The sequence below is a fragment of the Mauremys mutica genome, chromosome 4 (genome assembly GCF_020497125.1).
Source record: "Mauremys mutica isolate MM-2020 ecotype Southern chromosome 4, ASM2049712v1, whole genome shotgun sequence".
NCBI lineage: Eukaryota > Metazoa > Chordata > Testudines > Geoemydidae > Mauremys > Mauremys mutica.
Window position 1 is genome coordinate 150,144,267 of NC_059075.1, and position 13,818 is coordinate 150,158,084.

The 13,818-nt window shown below is 49.0% G+C and overlaps 1 protein-coding gene across 1 annotated transcript in view; it reads right to left on the bottom strand.

Annotated features, from left to right (window-relative positions):
* Nucleotides 1–13,818, bottom strand: part of LOC123368302 (zinc finger protein 436-like) — a 31,926-nt gene that overhangs the window by 10,111 nt on the left and 7,997 nt on the right. The window lies entirely within an intron of this gene.

Below are 13,818 nucleotides of genomic sequence, written 5' to 3' on the forward strand. Positions count from 1 at the left end.
CAAATAGGCTCGTTCTCCCTGGAGCTTTCCCAATTACCCCAAGGAGGCACGGAAGGACAGGAGGACGGTTACCAGATTCTTTATTCAGTCAGCTGAGCGGGTGTCTTTCTCGGCTCGTGCCTGAGAAGGAGCACGTCATACAGGCAAAAAGCATGTCCTTTTATACCTACGACCAAACAATGTAGCGTGTCGAATTCTGCTGACCTATGCGTTCTTTAATTCTGCTAACCTATGCATTCTTTAAGTTTGTGTCTGGTAGAAATTAGGGGCCATCTACTCGCCTTCCCCCCCCCTTTCCCCCGCATTCCTTCTATTATGGTTCCCCTCTCTTCACATCCTCTCCCATGGGCAGGCACATCTGTTTAACTCATTCCCTTTATAGGTACACATCATACATATTCTGTGTCCATGTAACTTTAGACATGGATAGCTACTAGAAAAACAGGCAGGGAAAATGATAAATATACGAGCACATGTTAACCTAAGCATATATTTGGCCCTTTTGTCTAACAATTCCCCCCTAAAAAGCAATTTGAGAGCCTTATGGTCCCCAATCCTCAGCCTTTATTGGCTGATACATAGCCACCATTTGTTGATGTATCATTCGATTTACCACTCGTCGGACCAAGGTAACTACACAGGGAGCGAAGCAAGCTAGGGTTAATAGGGTTGTAATAAAAAGCACAAAGAGAAGAAAACCTTCTCGCAGCCATCCTAGTTGCGGCAACCAGGACGTAAACCAATCCGTATTCCACCCACCCCAGGTTTGGACCGGGACGTGGGCTAACTTCCTCAATTCCTTTGTTATTTGCTTTACTGCTTTTCCATTATCATCTATTTGTAAGCAGCAATTAGACTCGTTTAACTTTGCACAGATTCCCCCTTCCTCTGCCAACAAATAATCAAGAGCTAGATGGTGCTGATAGATCACATTTCTCATCTGAGTGGACTGATCGGCTAAGAGATCAAGAGCCTCAGCCGTCTGATTAGTTATTATTTCCAGAATGGCTTGCAGCCTAATTATCCGATTTAAGTTGTAAATGGGCTCCCTTGCCCCTGCGATCCACTCATTTGGATTCCATGTAGCTGGTCCATAATGTTTTATAATTCTCTCAGGGGGCCATTCCTGAGCTCCCCACGTTTGGGAGCTTCCAGAGGTCAATGAAGAATCCACAGACCGCCTTTCCCTAATCAGATCATCATATACCTTAATTCCCAATTTGCCTCCCTGCACCTGGGGTAGTAGAAAGAACAAGGGCCTAATGTACCCGACATAACATATTCCTGACCAATTTGGAGGCAATCTTCGATAAGCGTATTGCCCACATATCCAGTAATGGCCTTTTAGGGCCCATTTTCCTTTTGCAAAGGGGCCCTCCCAGGTTTCGGGGTCGTCTTCGGGGCCCGGCTCTTCATAGTATAAAGAGTTACCCATTTCTAGGGGACCCCCTAGGACGATGGACGTGCCGTCTGGATTACAATAGTCACATTTCCACGCCCCAGCCCCTTCCCTCCAAGCACAATTACAGCCAAATTTAGGGCTATTGGTCGTAGACCAGAAATGGTTAAAATGGGTTACCCGAGTTCCGTTAAGGTGCTGCCATGCCCACTGATACCAGCGTACCACATGGTCCTTACTGACAGTATTATCGCGCTGGCAGCTTATAAAGAGGGAATCAAAGAAATGATCCCCTGCTACTGCCTTACAACCCTCGCTGCGATGATGTTGGAAAGAACACTGTACCCAGCTATGATTAGTGAGTTTCACGTGGGTGTGATTCCATCGTCCTTGATATTTAGAACAATCGTACGTATGGCAACTAGGGTGATCGTAGCAGTCATATCCTAGGGATAGGGTCCAGTCACATCGGCTTTCTCCCACATGCACCCCCTCTTGTCGCGTCCGATTGAGACAAAGGATCCCTACTCCAGAAGAATAGAGGCGCCAAGGACTGCTATCCTCAGTCCAATGTCCCGTTCCATCATGGACTATACTCAAATTACTAATCCATCATTTAGCTTGCACTGGCTGGGCTACCCAAGGCCACTCATTCCAATCCCTTGGACCCCCACAAACCCAGCAGCTGCTAAGATTAAAGGAATTAGCTATTGTCTCCCCTAGTTGTACAAACCTATTCTCCCAATCAGAGTAACAGTGTGAATACATAAGCAATAGTATCAGTAATAAGTTCATTATCGTTTTTTCTTAAATAGTCCTTTTAGTCCGTCAAGTCCTTGATATTCCCAGACGGTGTCTTCACCCGTGCCACCCCGGGCCTCCGGAGCCGGGGCGGACAGAGGGCTGGTGTCCTCGTCTGTTGAGTCGGTCTCCAGGTCCGGACTCAGGAACCGCTTAACCCGTGTGTGGTGTGTCCATTTGTCGCTCCCGAGAATTTTAACCGCGGCCTGGCTGATGAGCGAAACAGTGTGTGGACCGTCCCACCTCGGCGTGAGAGGGTCGCGTTTCCACTTTTTGATAAGGACCTGGTCACCGATCCGGAATGGATGCACGGTCTGGTCCAAGGGAAGGGCCTGGAAAGGCGCCGCGTATCGATGCAGCTGTAACAAAACAGATTGCAACCCGGAAACCTGTTTCCATAGTAAGTCATTTCCCACTTCCCAGGTTACGTCCTCCCGGAACCCTGGGATAAGTATTCGGGGAGGAAACCCAAAGACCAGCTCAAAGGGTGAAAGTTTAAGACCCTTTCGCGGGGCCCTCCGAATGCGGGTGAGGGCAAGTGGCAAAGCGTCGAGCCACTTTAAGTTAGACTCTGTGCATATTTTAGTAAGGGTATCTTTGAGAGTTCTATTCATCCTTTCCACTTGACCCGAGCTCTGCGGCCTCCAGGGTGTATGCAGTTTCCACTGTATGCCGAGAGCCTGGGACACCTGCTGGACCACTTGTGAAACAAAGTGGCTTCCCCTATCAGACTCAATTACTTCGGGGAGATGGAAGCGAGGAAGTATCTCTTGTACCAGGGCCTTGGTGACAGCCCGGGCCTGACAATGCCGGGTGGGGTAACATTCCACCCATCCGGTAAGTTGATCAACAAATACAAGCAGGTATTTATAGCCCCTGCAAGGGGGCACTTCAGCGAAGTCAACCTGCCACCTTTGAAAAGGGAACATAGCCCATGGTCGGCCTCCCATCGGGGCAGGAGGGCCACATCCCTTCTGGTTAGTTTGTTGGCAGACGGTACAGTTATTAACAATTCTCTGGGCCTCCATGTGCATACCTAGCCCCTTAAGGGATCTGGCGGCCAAATCAACCATTGCCCCAGACCCCAAATGTCCCTTTTTATGTAAGAGCCGGAAGATTTCCTGGAGTACTGGCCTGGGGACAAAAATCTCTCCCCCAGGCAGTCTCCACCATCCAGAGGAAACCTGCCGGCCTCCCGCAGCCTGGGCTTGACCTATTTCCTCGGCCGTGTATTGGGGAGGAGGGGTTTTAGCCTCCGTGTCCTGAACCATAAGAAGCCATAGGGCCCCATCTCGGGCGGCCTCCTTCGCGGCCTGGTCAGCCAGCTGATTATACCTCCGCTGTTCGGCCTCTGGGGCTTTCCCATGGACACGCACATGTATCACGGCAACCCGGAGAGGGAGCATTAGGGCCTCGAGCAACATTTTAATGAGGCTCCCATGTGCAATCTTTTGGCCTGAGGCCGTAATGAACCCTCTTTCTCTCCACAGAGTCCCATGTGCATGCACTACCATGTAGGCATACCGACTGTCAGTATACAAGTTAAGGGTTTTCCCGGCTCCCAAGCGGAGAGCCTCAATGAGAGCCACTAGTTCCGCTGCTTGAGCAGATAAGTTGGGGCTGAGTTTAAATTTGTGTATCCCTTTATCCTTAATCACCACCGCCGCCCCAGTAAATCGCTTGCCATTTACCACATAGCTAGACCCATCGACATATCCCTCAACATCGGGGTTAGGCCAGGGCAGGTCTGAAAGATCAGATCGGGGTTTGGTCTCTTGTTGTAATACTTCAATACAGTCATGAATAGGACCGGCCTCAGAGGAGGCCTGGGGATCGGGCAGTAGGGTGGCTGGGTTAAGGGAACTGACTGTCTTAAAGGTCAGATTGGGAGCTAACAGGAGCCCCACTTCATATCTAGTATGTCGACTGGGGTTTAGATGCTTTTCCCCCGCACCAGTTCCCAGTATCTGAGGCACCCCGTGGGGGACCACAACTTCAGTATCTCCACCCAAGGTTAATTTTTCGGCTTCCTGAACGAGGAGGGCGGTCGCTGCTACGGCCCGTAAACAGGCAGGCCATCCCTTGGCGACGGGGTCCAAAACTTTTGAATAGTATCCAATGGGTCGCCAGGTTGGTCCTGACCTCTGGCACAGGACTCCAGCTGCCACCCCTCCCCTTTCATGTACGTATAGGGTGAATGGCTTTCGGGAATCTGGGAGGGCTAGAGTAGGAGGCTGAACCAAGGCTTCTTTAAGCTCTCGAAATGCTTTTTCCATTTCCTTGGTCCATACCCAGTGAAGCAAACCTTCCTTAGTCAGGGACTCATATAGTGGTCTGGCTTTTCCCCCATAGTCAGGGATCCAAAGCCGACAAAAGCCAGTCAGTCCCAGAAATGCCCTCAATTCTCGTGGATTCCGGGGCTGAGGGCTATCAAGTATAACCTGGATCCGTTCTTTACCCAAACTACGGCTCCCTTGGCAGAGGTGGTACCCAAGGAAGGTGACCTGCTGCTTAACTAATTGAGCTTTCTCCTTTGAAACTTTATATCCTTGTTCCCCAAGGTAATTAAGGAGCTCTATAGTGTGCTCCTTGCAGGCTGCCCCTGTCTCAGCACTTAAGAGTAGATCATCACAATACTGCACTATGTTACATGCAGGGTGGTTAGCTAGAAATGGGGCCAGATCCCTTTTTAGCTGGCTGCCAAAAATCTCAGGCGCACAGGTAAGCCCCTGTGGGACAACGGTCCAGAGATATTGGGCCTTGTAGTGGGTGTCCGGATCCTCCCATTCAAAGGCAAACAACTTTTGAGATTCTAAATCAAGGGGAATGGAAAAGAAGGCGTCTTTTAAATCTATGACCGAGAACCAGCCGTGGTTTTTAGGTACTTGGCCTAAAATCGTATGGGGATTTGGAACAACTGGGTAGGGGGCTTCTATTAGCTTGTTAATCTGTCTCAGGTCCTGGACCAATCGATACTGTCCATTAGGCTTAGGCACTCCCATTATCGGAGTATTGTACGGGGATGTGCCTTCTCTTAGCCACCCACACTGCAGGAACTTTTGAATCAGAGGTTTCAGCCCGATCCGAATGGTTAACTTAAGGGGGTACTGTCGAATTCGGGCCGGGCTGCTTCCCTCCTTAAGGGAAATGTGTACCGGTACAGCATTCTTAGCTCGGGCGGCCCCTCCCCCCTCCGCCCAAACCTCAGAGTTAACCCCCGGCAGCTGGCTCTCGCCACTCTCCTGACATTCTGAGGAGTGATTTCTAGCACTTATGAGAGCCATCTGGTAATTAGAGGTTTGTTGTTTCGGGATCCTGACTTCCATTTTCCCATCCTCGAACGAGATTTCCGCCTGTAATTTAGTGAGGATGTCTCGTCCGAGCAGTGCTATGGGACAGGAGGGACTGCAAACAAACTGGTGAGAGATCTGTTGGTCCCCGACTTTTACTAGGAGAGGGAGAGTTTTCTCCAAAGCTGTAGTCTGTCCCTCAATCCCTTGAACAATGGCACGTCCCTGAGCTCTACCCCGGGGAGCCTTATTGAGGGGGAGTAGACTAAGGGTAGCCCCAGTATCGATTAGGGCTTCAATGGGGCGGCCCCCCCACTTTAATTTTTACCGTGGGATCCAAGCTGGCAGCTTGTGCTGCCAGGAGGGGCCGCTGGGTCCCCCGGCCCCCCTATGGGGAAGATCCCTCCCCCGAAAGTCCCGTACTGCTGTAGTAAACGGGGGAGGGAAAAACCCTATCCGTGTACTCTTTTCCCTTGGCATGTCGCCGGGGGCATTCGTTTTTCCAGTGTCCCTCCTCCTTACAGATAGCACATTGATTTCGCCCTAAACGGGGACCCTTTCCCCTATTCTTATTCGGTGGCCCTGATCGCCCTTTAGCCTTGCCCCCCTTCTCCTCATTTCCCTCCCTTAGGGCCAGTGCCAAGACGCGGGCCCCTTTCTTTCGTTCCTCATCGTCTCTGCGATCATAAACTTTCATTGCAATCTCTAAAAGCTCCTCTATATTTTTGCCCGATGCCCCATCCAATTTTTGCAACTTTTTCCTGATGTCCTCATAAGATTGTCCAATGAAGAGGGGAATCAATACCCGCTTTCCATTGGCATCTTCTGGATCAAGGTCTGTGTACTTCTTACAAGTGTTACACAGGCGCTCATAAAAGGCAGCTGGATTTTCACTCTTTTCCTGTCGAATATTATACAGCTTAGCCCAATTTGGTGTTTTTCTAATACAGCGCCTCATCCCCTCTACTATAGCTGCGGCGTATTCGCGATGCTTCCCTCGATTCCCATCGTCTTCATACTTCCAGTCGGGCATAGTCTCAGGGAGCATTGCGGCTATTTCAGCCGAGCTCTTTTCCCTGGCTCTAAGCCCCTCACGGGCTTTCGAGAGTACCAAACGCCTCTCCTCAGCAGTGAGCAAGGTATTTAAAGCGACTCTCATATCGCCCCAGGTAGGATTGTGGGCCGAGATCAGGGTTTCAAATATTGTCGTTAGCGGGGCGGGATCCTCTGAAAACGGGGGATTCTGGTGCTTCCAGTTATATAAATCACTGCTAGTGAAGGGAACATAAAGCATAGTGAGTTCACCGCCTGGGGTTAAAGTCTCCCTTAAGGGCATTGCGTACGCCGTGTTACCCTCACCCCTGCCTGGGGAGCGAGTAAGGGGCAGTTGAGTGTCCCCAGGTGCCGAATTAGATGTCAATCTCCTAATCTTCCTTTCTGGGGCTATTGCGGGGCTGAGGTGGAATGTCACCTGATTATCATGGCTCCGGGTGTGACTAGACACCGGGGAGCTTAAGGAGATTGGAGGGGGCTCCTGGTTGGAGGGGCCTGGGCTGCTTGGCCCATCCCTCGTCTCTACAGCTGAGGCACTACCCTCAGGGGGAGGGGGGCCAGTTATCGGGGCTGCCAGGACCGGGAGGCCAGGATACAGAGGGGGAGGGGGCATGGGATCAGGGGCAGAAGGAATTATAACTGGCGGGCAAGATTTCTTAACAGGGGGACCGGGCCTTTTAACGGGGGCACGGGCCATCAGAGTTTTAAGAGTCCGTGTTTTACATTTTTGTAACCATGGGGGAGGGTTGGCCACGAGGTCCTGCCAAATATCTATATAAGGATACTGATCCCAATTGCCATTCCGGGTCACAGTACTATGTACAGCCTGTACGATTTCTGGTTTAAGTGTTCCCCCCTCGGGCCATTCCACCCCAAGTGTTGCCCATTCCAGAGTACAGAACTTTATAAGACTGTCCTTACATAATACAATGCCATAATCAGCCTGGCGTCTAAACTCTTTCCAATTATTTAACATACACCCTAGGGGTGTCCCAGGAAAGATGCTTTGAGAGGACCCCATTATATTTTGACCTAATCTATTGGGGAGAGGGAAAGAAAAGAAAGAGTATCATTCATTCAGATTTCCACTGGGTCATGAGGTTCGGCTGACCCCCCTTGCGATCAAGATATTCCGGTCATCAGGTTTCCCTTCGCAGAAATCTTGGGGCGGCTAGGATCAGCTTAAGTCCCAGACCTCAGCAGCATTCACTCCTTTCATACACAGGTTTCCTAACGGTCTGCTCGAGTGATTATAACTTCGGTCTCCAATATAACATTAATAGAAAGAACAAGAATACTGTCGTTAAAAACAGGATCAACCCCTGGGGTTGCTCTAAGTCCCAGTAATTGTCCAGAACAGCCCACGGGCTGGTGGAGTTAGTCATTGGCAAGTAATTACTTAACAAGGAACATTACACATTTGACATAACACATAGCATACTGCAGTCCACTATCCCATGCACGTGCTGCCTAGAGGGTTCCCGTGTCCAACTTACACTGCAGGGGCGCTCCTGTTAGGCATCATACATCAAACCCGACAGGCAAACGCACTTACCGCCTGGAGTGGCCGCGTCCGGCCGTTGGACTCCCCTCTGCTTCGTCCGCCCTGCTTCCGTGGCCTGTGGAGTTCTCTATAGAGGGGGCGCAGCCGTCCCGGCCGATTGAGGCGACCTGGAGCTCGAGCAAACCACAGCCCGAGGTGGCCACTCTCCTGGGTCGTCCTCGGCCGCCGGTCAAGCGCCCCCTACAGGGAGAGAAGTCCCGGCGGAGTCGCCATTTGTTAGCCAAATAGGCTCGTTCTCCCTGGAGCTTTCCCAATTACCCCAAGGAGGCACGGAAGGACAGGAGGACGGTTACCAGATTCTTTATTCAGTCAGCTGAGCGGGTGTCTTTCTCGGCTCGTGCCTGAGAAGGAGCACGTCATACAGGCAAAAAGCATGTCCTTTTATACCTACGACCAAACAATGTAGCGTGTCGAATTCTGCTGACCTATGCGTTCTTTAATTCTGCTAACCTATGCATTCTTTAAGTTTGTGTCTGGTAGAAACTAGGGGCCATCTACTCGCCTTCCCCCCCCCTTTCCCCCGCATTCCTTCTATTATGGTTCCCCTCTCTTCACATCCTCTCCCATGGGCAGGCACATCTGTTTAACTCATTCCCTTTATAGGTACACATCATACATATTCTGTGTCCATGTAACTTTAGACATGGATAGCTACTAGAAAAACAGGCAGGGAAAATGATAAATATACGAGCACATGTTAACCTAAGCATATATTTGGCCCTTTTGTCTAACAATACGGAGGGCCTCTACAGCTTTCCAGCTTTTCCTTTGCAGAGCATGCGGTTGGCTAGCGTGGAGGGGAGCTACACTGGCACGGAGAGAGACAAATCTTTTTTTGTTCACGTGGATTAAAGATTTACCTTATTAGCGACTCTTGTAACTGTGTCATTTCTACAGTGTTATATTTTACATTTTTTTCATTTGCTGTCACGTTCTTAAAGTGTCCAGTTTTAGGTACCAAACTTAAGACAAATCAGAGAGGGGCCAGAGGACTGCAAAATAAGTAAATAAAATGGTAAGAGATTCAGAAAACCTGACCTATGAGGAAAGGTTAAAAAATCTGGAATGTTTAGTCTTGAGAAAAGAAACGGAGGGTGGACTTGATAATAGTCTTCAAATATGTTGAAGGCTCCTATAAAGAGGATGGTGATCAATTGTTCTCCATATTTACTGAAAACAGGAGAAGCAGCAATTGGCTTAATGATATTAGAAAAAACTTTCCAGTTATAAGGATAGTTAAGGGCCAAAACAGGTTACCTACAGAAGTTGTGGAATCCCCATCAGTGGAGGTTTTAAAGAACAGGTTGCACAAACCCCGGTCAGGGACGGTCTAAGTTTACTTGGTCCTGCCTCAGTATGGGGGATGGATAAGATCAGTGGTTCTCCACTTGTGGTCTGTGACTCCTGGGGATCCACAGACTTTGTCTAAGGGGTCTGCGAAAGACTTAGACTGAAAACAGAAATCAACTATATATAGAGACAATCAAGTCTGCACCTCCATTAGAAATTTCCAAAGGTATCTTTAAATGAAAAAAGGTTGCGAAAGATGGGATTAGATAACCTCTGGAGGTCCTTTCCAGCCCTACATTTCTGTGATTCTATGATCTGAGAACTAAGTGGCCATCCCCAAGATAGGCTTTTAACTCATTCACTCAAACGTAGACTCCATTGCTTCTGTTGGCCAAGCTCATTGCACACACAACCTCCACTCCTTTCCCCAAGCTTCCTTTGTGCCCCGCTCCCATCCCACTCTATTTCAGGGACTCCCTATAAACCTTCCCCAACATCAGGGGCCCAGTGTGCCACCTCACTTCCACCTCTGCCACATGCCAGGGGGTCTGTGTGCCTCCGTTCCCCATACCAGTGTTAGCCAAAAGGGCTCGTTTTTCCCTGGAGCTTACCTAATTACACCAAGGAGGCACGGAAGACCAGGAAGACGAGTACCATTGTCTTTATTGATCGATCAGCTGAGCGGGTGTTCTCGTCTCGGCTAGTGCCAGAAAGAGACACACACCCTACATGGTCGGACAGCCCTACCTTTATACCCCGTAACAAACAACTTTGTTGACATCGTATTTACGTTATTTGGCTAGGAATCTGTAACTATACCTATAGGGAATAATGGAGTACATAGAATACATATATCAATCAAAAGGGAACAAGATACATAGAGCTGTCACGGATGCATTCATCATGATAAGGGTACAGCTGTTGCGGATACATTTATCATTGTAAGGAAGACATAAGATATCCCTTTTGACCCATTATACTAAATACTTTTGGCTACAGGCATGAGAAGACAGCTGCATACATTTCGCGCCAAGTGTAGGCTGATAAGCGTTAGCTGACACAGGCTTTTTTCCCTACTTATGTTTCAGGGCCTTGTTTCAGGGCCTTGACTCCACTTATGCTTAAGGGCCTAGTCTTGCTCACAGGCCTCTATTTGTTTACTTCCCCAACACCAGGATCCCCCATTGTCCCCCGCATGTCCAGGGCTCTGTGTGCCCTCCATGCCTTCCAATTCTGCCCTACCATTCTTTCTTTTCCTTTGTCGGGGTGATAAGTCATTCAGGGTGTTAATATTTAAACTCCATTGGGCAGGGCCGGCTCCAGACAGCAGCCTACCAAGCATGTGCTTGGGGCGGCACCTTGGGACAGGGCGGCGCTCGGGGTTTGGTTTTGGTTTTTTTGGTTCAGCCGGGCAGCGCTGGGAGCTAGGGGGCAGGACTTGGGCGCCGCGACGTGACACTTGGGGGGGCGGGGACTTGGGCGGCGCGACGCGACACTTGGGGGCGGGGACTTGGGTGGCGTGGTGCGGTGCTCGGTGGGGTGGGGGGCTTGGGCGGTGTGACGCGATGCTCGGGGGCGGGGGACTTAGGCGGTGCAGTGCTTGGGAAGGGTGGGAGGCTTAAGCGGCACGGCGCTCAGGTGGGGGCGGGGACTTGGGCGGCGCGACGCGATGCTCGGGAGGGGGCGGGGACTTGGGTGGTGTAACGCTCAGGGAGGGGTTCGGCGGCGCTGCGCTCTTTTTGTTTGCGTGGGGTGGCATAAATGTTAGAGCCGGCCCTGCCATTGGGACATGCTAACGGGGGTGTTGTTATGCCCGAAGTGGTTAATGGTGGCCATTAACTGGTTCTTTGATCTATAGACAATTTCAGAGTTTTTTCAAGTTAATGGGCCTGCTAAGCATATGCCAGGGGCTCCCTGTGTCCCCCATATTCCTCCTTCTACTTTTCTGATTTTCACCAAAATGTATCAAGGCCTAGAACATTCTCTGAAATTGTCGAATTAATCAGATGTGGTATTCAAAAGCTATCACGTTACGGACCAAACAGAGAAAAGCCATCAAGCTGAGTGCAGAGTTTCATAAGCTGCGCCAAATATTTGATGTGTAGTCCTGATGCCTTAGTCTACACTGCAAAGTTTTGCCAGCATAGCTATATTGGCTAAGAGCGAAGGGAAAAAAATCACACACACCCAGCCAACATAGATGAGATGGCACCACACTCCCAACAGAACTGTGCTTCTGAGAGTGTAGCTAGTGTTATCTGAGGTGATGGGGTAGACATGCTTGCAGAAAAACTCCTTCTGTTGGTGTGCGCTGTGTCTCCACTCACAGGCTCACCGGCCAAGGCTCTCTGGTGGAGACGATCTCAATATTTCAGTTATAAGGGTAGTTGCCCTAGTTGCCTGGGTCAGTGGCAGAAATAAAAAATAATGTTATGAGGTTAATGTTCTTTATGGCCTAAATGGATCAATGGATTCATACCTTTTCTCATGTTATTTCTATTTATTGTTTTTTTACAGGCTTAAAAAAAAACAAAAACTTACACTGAATTTAGAAGGAGTGAATCTTTGTTTTTCATTTTTTTGTGTTGTGATGGTTTTAAAGTTTGTAATTATTTCATTGAACACCCTGGGTAACTGTCATATGGTTGGAGATAGCTTTTTTCACGCAGGAAATTAGTCTGAGCTATAGTGGCAAAAGCACTTTAGGAGGATTCACCAGTTTCTGTAAACGTTTTCTAGTGTAGACATGACCGTAAGCTTGGTCTACACACACATATTGTACTTTTACACCTATTTCGGTTGGTGGCGTGATTTCTTACCAATATAGTTATCTCCTAAAATGGAGACAGTTATACCAGTATATAGCTTCCTTATACTGGTATAACTGTACTGGTATTTCTTTCCTATATAAGAATAAGGACTTTTGTAACAAAATAATTATGCCTACAGGGACACGTGTGTGTGTGTGTGTGTGTGTGTGTGTGCGCGCGCTGTACCACTTTGAATATACTGCTATCGTAAAAGCACTACACCTTGTATGTGTGGACAAGGCCTTTTGTAAAAACAACAAGGAGTCCGGTGGCACCTTAAAGACTAACAGATTTATTGGAGCATAAGCTTTCATGGTAAAAAACCTACTTCTTCAGATGCAGAAGCAGGTTTCTTACCCACGAAAACTTATGCTCCAATAAATCTGTTAGTCTTTAAGGTGCCACCGGACTCCTCATTGTTTTTGTGGATACAAACTAAGGCCTGGTCTACACTAGTCTGTTATTTCAGAATTAGCCGAGTTAATTTGAAGGAAAAAAAAAAAGATTCCATCCACATGACCAAACCAGCCTTTTCAATTTAAAGGGCTCTCTAAATCGAGTTCTGTACTCCACCTCAGCGAGTGGAGTTGTGCTTAAATTGAGATTGCAATCCCAGGTTAAAGGTATTGTGGATGCAATTCAACGTTATTGGCCTCCGGGAGCTATCCCAAGATGCCCCCTTGTGACCGCTCTGGACAACACTCTCAACTCCGATGAACTAGCCAGGTGGGCAGGAAAAGCTCCGGGAACTTTTGAATTTCATTTCCTGTTTGGTCACCATCAGCACAGGTGACCGTCAGCACAGTCCACTATCACAGGCAACCATGCAGAGTCCACCATCACAAGTATCAGAGGGGTAGCTGTGTTAGTCTGGATCTGTAAAAGCAGCAAAGAGTCCTGTGGCACCTTATCGACTAACAGACGTATTGGAGCATGAGCTTTCATGGGTGAATACCCACTTCGTCAGACACATGTAATGGAAATTTCCAGAGGCAGGTATAAATATGCAGGCCAGAATCAGTCTGGAGATAACGAGGTTAGTTCAATCAGGGAGGATGAGGCCCTCTTCTAGCAATTGAGGTATGAACACCAAGGGAGGGGAAACTGCTTTTGTAGTTGGCAAGACATTCACAGTCTGTGTTTAATCCTCAGCTGATGGTGTCAAATTTGCAAATGAACTGAAGCTCAGCAGTTTCTCTTTGAAATCTGGTCCTGAAGGGGTTTTTTTTGCTGTAGGATGGCAACCTTTAAATCTGCTATTGTGATCACAAGAGATCACGCAGTCCCGGATTCGCAGACGAGCTCCAGCATGGTCCGAACGGGAGGTACTGGATCTCATCGCATGTTGGGGAGACGAGTCTGTTGTGGCAGAACTACGTTCCAAAAAAAGGAACGCAAATACGTACGCTCAAGTCTCCAGGGCCATGACGAAAAGAGGCTACTCCAGGGACACAGAGCAGTGTCGTACAAAAATCAAGGAGCTCGGGCAAGCGTACCAAAAAGCCAGGGAGGCAAACGGGTGCTCTGGGTCACAGCCCCATACATTCCCCTTCTACCATCAGCTCCATGCAATTATGGGGGATGACGCCACCACTACCCCACCACTGTCTG